We start from the raw sequence: 5,316 nt of genomic DNA, 5'->3' as shown, positions 1-5,316 counted from the left end.
GTGATGTTTTTGGTAAACAGGCGGGGTTTGTGTTTGCCGAGTTCCTTTTACTCCTTTTAATCTTTCCTTAAATGCATGCCTGTGTTGGGTTAACAATAGGGTAGATAAGTATTTCATTTTTGGGTTGATATTATCAGATTGTTAACTATCAGTGGTCTATCCGTTTCTGATATAAGCTTATGCGGGGAGAAAATAGTTCTTGTTACTCATACTAGCATTGTTGCTTCTATATTTAAATAGAATGGCCCAGGAGGTATAATTAGGAGTTGATGTAATATGATTGGGATTAAGTTATATTGTTTGTTGAGCTGGAACGCTTTCTCAATTGGTGGCTGCTTTTAAGCCAACTATGGTGATGTTAGTATATACTCTCTAATAAAGGTTGTATCCTGATTCTAAGAAGCTGTACCTTCTTAGACTATATTTTAAATTTACATTAAAATTTTGTTTTTTTTTAGGTAAATTTAAAGTTGAACTAAAATTCTGTTTGTGGGCAACCAGCTATCACCAGGCTCGTTAGGCTTTTCACCTCTACCCACAAATCTTCTCACTATTTTGCTACATAGATGAGTTGATCCTTTTAGATTGTTTATGGGTAGCTCGTCTGGTTTCGGGGAGCTTAGCTTAAGTTCTCTTTGTTAAGTCGTTTCTGGCTAGTTCATTATGCAAAAGGTAAAAGGGGTAATCTTTGCTGTTTAATACTGTTAAGATGTCTTTCATCATTCCCTTACGGTACTATCTCTATCGCTCCAATTAAAATTTCTATCTCCTATACTTTTATTATTTAACTAAATGTTTTACTTTATATGTCTGTGATACTTAAGTTTGGGGTTAGTTGGGCTAGCTTTTGTTCAAAGTGGTCATAAGTAATGAAATCTTCTGGGTGTAGGCCAGACGCTTTAGTTAAGCTACACTTTGATTAATCCAAGCACACCTTCCGGTATGCTTACCTTGTTACGACTTGTCTCCTCTTGTGTCTTAGTTAAGTTAATATGGTTATGGTTGTGTCTTATTACTTGAGGAGGGTGACGGGCGGTGTGTGCGTGCTTCATGGCCCTATTCAATTAAGCTCTCTATTCTTAATTTACTACTAAATCCTCCTTCAGTTTTTAATTTCATAAAAACGTTCGTGGAATGTTCTTGGGTAGAAAATGTAGCCCATTTCTTCCCACCCCATAAGTTACACCTTGACCTAACTTTTTTATGTAAAATGATTGTGCTTACTATTCTACCTTTTGAGGGTTTGCTGAAGATGGCGGTATATAGACTGAATTAGCAAAGGGTGGTGAGGTTTATCGGGGTTTATCGATTATAGAACAGGCTCCTCTAGAGGGATATAAAGCACCGCCAAGTCCTTTGAGTTTTAAGCTATTGCTAGTAGTCCTCTGGCGAATTATTTTGTTGTAAAATTATCTATGTTTAGGGCTAAGCATAGTGGGGTATCTAATCCCAGTTTGGGTCTTAGCTATCGTGTAGTCAGATTATTATAAAGTCACTTTCGTGGTCTATTTTATGGTAACTGTAGCTTTTTACGGCTTAGTTAAGTTTTAACTTTAGTGCAAAGGTATCTTAAACACGCTTTACGCCGTGGGCCTATTAGTTTGGGTTAATCGTATGACCGCGGTGGCTGGCACGAAATTTACCAACCCTTTTTAGTATGGCTTAGTCAAACTTTCGTTTATGGCTTAATTTTTATCACTGCTGTATCCCGTGGGGGTGTGGCTTAGCAAGGTGTTATGAGCTACTTAAGAGTGTGCTTGATACCTGCTCCTTTAGATCACTGCTGATTTTAAGGGCATTCTCACTGGGGCGTGGAGACTTGCATGTGTAAGTCTACTAAGAACTAATAGGAAGGCTAGGACCAAACCTTTGTGTTTATGGAGTCGTGCGACTCATCTTGGCATTTTCAGTGCCTTGCTTTATTAATTAAGCTACATTAACTTATACTGAAATTGTAGTGTGTATAATAAATAAAATACATAGTAAATATGAGAGGAAAAAAAAAGGGGATGCTATCTATAGATAGACCACGAGATCGAATGCGTGTAAGACTGTTGTGTTAAGTTAACTAGAGTAGCAATACATTTGTATACAATTTAAATAAAGCTTGTGAGTATTGTATGCACTTAGTCCTGTTTTTGGGGTTTGGCAGGACATAAATAAGTGTATAATAGATGACATGAGTTTATGGGGGGTAAGGGGGGTTTGTATAAGTTAACTTAATGTCTTGCGCGTGTACGTACGTGTACACACGTGTACGTACGTGTACACACGTGTACGTACGTGTACACACGTGTACGTACGTGTACACACGTGTACGTACGTGTACACACGTGTACGTACGTGTACACACGTGTACGTACGTGTACGTACGTGTACGTACGTGTACGTACGTGTACACACGTGTACGTACGTGTACACACGTGTACGTACGTGTACACACGTGTACGTACGTGTACACACGTGTACGTACGTGTACACACGTGTACGTACGTGTACACACGTGTGTCCTAGAATTATATGTCCTGAAACCATTGACTGAATAGCACCTTGATTTTATGCGTGAGTTGATAAATGATAATGAATAAGTCCAGCTACAAGTTATTTGACTGCATTAGGGCCGCGACGGGCATATTCCCTGAGAGCAGAAGATAAGTTAGAGTTAGTGCCGTTGCGGTCATAGATGAGTGATAGCAGATTCCCCCCCTAAAAATAAAAGATACCAAATGCATGACACCACAGTTATGTGTGATCATGGGCTGATTAGTCACTAGTCCATCGAGATGTCCCATTTGCGAGAATTAGTAGGATTGGAATAAATAGAGTCATGGCCCTGAGGTAAGAACCAGATGCCAGGTATAGTTTCATGATAGTAACCCCCACATTAGCATGGGCCCGGAGCGAGAAGAGTGACATTACAGGCAAGGATTGATGGTTTCTCGAGGCATGGTGATTAAGCCCTTATTGGACTAAGTGATATGCATCTAGTTACTGTTGAGGATCAATGGGTTGTGGAATTGGACTAGACATGTCCTATGTAAAGATATAATATCATGTACATGCTTATATGCATGGGGCAAGCCATTAATGCACGACGTACATAGGGGAGGGAAAGAAGGATTTTTTGGAGATACTGACATAGCACAGTAGAGGTGGTCCAATATATGAATGTAGGGGGTGTCAGGGAATAGTTTAAGAAGAATTTCAGCTTTGGGTGCTGATGGTGGAGCAAGAGCTTCTTCCTTGAGTCTTAGGGAGGGCGACTACTCTCCATTTTTGGTTTACAAGACCAAGGTAATGATTATACTACAAAGACTCTTCATTTTAGAAGATTATTTTCGATAACGCTAATTGTTGGCATTAGAATCAATAGGATGGTGAAATATAGAATTGAGGCGACCTGTCCGATAATGATGAAAGGGTGTTCAACTGGCTGTCCTCCAATCCAAGTTAAAGTGAGAAGATCGGCGACTAAAAGTCAGAATAGGCATTGGCTGAGGGGTCGGAATATTATACTGCGTTGCTTAGATGTGTGGAGGAATGGAATGAATGCTAAAATTAGGATGGAGAATACTAGGGCGAGTACACCTCCTAATTTATTAGGGATAGATCGTAGGATGGCATAGGCGAATAGGAAGTATCATTCAGGTTTGATATGTGGAGGGGTGTTTAGGGGGTTTGCAGGGGTGTAGTTGTCTGGATCTCCTAATAGGTCTGGTGAAAATAAAACTAGTGATATTAAGACTAGGAGCAGGAGTAGGATTCCTAGGATATCTTTAATTGTGTAGTAGGGGTGAAACGGAATTTTGTCTGAGTCTGATGTGATTCCTGAGGGGTTGTTGGATCCGGTTTCGTGTAGAAATAGGAGGTGTACTATTGCTAGAGCTGCGATGATGAATGGAAAGATAAAATGAAATGCAAAGAATCGTGTTAAGGTTGCTTTGTCTACTGAGAAGCCACCTCAGATTCACTCTACTAAGTTGGTTCCGATATAGGGGATGGCGGAGAGAAGGTTAGTGATTACAGTTGCCCCTCAAAATGATATTTGTCCTCACGGCAGTACATAGCCTATGAATGCTGTGGCTATGGTTGCGAATAGTAGTACAATTCCAATGTTTCATGTTTCTATGAATACATAGGATCCATAGTATAGGCCTCGTCCCACATGTATGAATAGGCAGATGAAGAATATGGAAGCGCCATTTGCATGTATATAGCGGATAATTCAGCCGTAGTTAACGTCTCGACAGATGTGGGTGACCGATGAAAAAGCTGTGGCCGTGTCCGATGTGTAGTGTATAGCTAGAAATAAACCTGTTAGAATCTGTAGAATCAAGCATACTCCTAATAAGGACCCGAAATTCCATCAAGCAGAGATGTTAGATGGCGCTGGGAGGTCAATGAATGAATTGTTGACAATTTTGGCTAGTGGGTGGGTTTTTCGAATGTTGGTCATTAATGTTCTTATAGTTGAAATACAACGATGATTTTTCATGTCATTAGTCATGGTTAAATTCCATGTAGGAATAATGATAACATACATTGTATTTATTTTAAGTATCGTTTTTGTGATGAGTTTTGTGGGTTTTGCCACTAAACCATCTCCTATTTATGGTGGGCTTGTGCTAATTATTAGCGGTGGGATTGGTTGTGCGATTGTTCTGAATTTTGGGGGTTCTTTTTTAGGGCTGATAGTGTTTTTAATTTATTTGGGGGGTATATTAGTAGTATTTGGTTATACAACTGCTATGGCTACTGAGCAATACCCTGAGGTGTGAGTTTCAAATAAGGCTGTTCTAGCGGCTTTTATTACTGGTCTATTGTCTGAGTTGTTGACTGCTTGCTATATTTTGAAGGATGATGAGGTGGAGGTAGTATTAAAGTTTAATGGAATAGGGGATTGGGTAATTTATGATACGGGGGACTCTGGGTTTTTTAGTGAAGAGGCTATGGGTATTGCGGCTTTATATAGTTATGGAACCTGGTTGGTGATTGTTACAGGTTGGTCGCTGTTAACTGGTGTGTTGGTTATCATGGAAGTTACCCGTGGTAATTAAGGATTAGTAGGCTGAGAATTATAGTTAGTATGAACGATAGGAAATAGAGCTTGATGAGACCCTTTTGATTTGAAATAAGGGTAGAAGATTTTATTTGGAAATACGAGATTGATTTGGGTAGGATGTTTTCTAGTCAGATGGAGTCCAGAAGTATAGATGCTGATTTCTGGCTGATGGTTAAACTTGTTTTAGGTGTGAGGCGGTGCATAATGGTTGGATAATAGCCAAGGAGGGTGGAAAATTTAAAGTAATTAGATGG

At 39.6% G+C, this 5,316-nt stretch overlaps 1 pseudogene; it reads right to left on the bottom strand.

The window, feature by feature from the left end:
* Positions 1-917: 917 nt before the first annotated feature.
* Positions 918-1,872, bottom strand: LOC144309977 (18S ribosomal RNA; annotated as a pseudogene).
* Positions 1,873-5,316: the final 3,444 nt, after the last annotated feature.

The sequence above is a fragment of the Canis aureus genome, unplaced genomic scaffold (assembly GCF_053574225.1).
Source record: "Canis aureus isolate CA01 unplaced genomic scaffold, VMU_Caureus_v.1.0 ptg000308l_RagTag, whole genome shotgun sequence".
Taxonomy (NCBI): Eukaryota; Metazoa; Chordata; class Mammalia; order Carnivora; family Canidae; genus Canis; species Canis aureus.
Note: the sequence above shows the minus strand (reverse complement) of the source record. Positions and strands in the feature narration are given on the sequence as shown.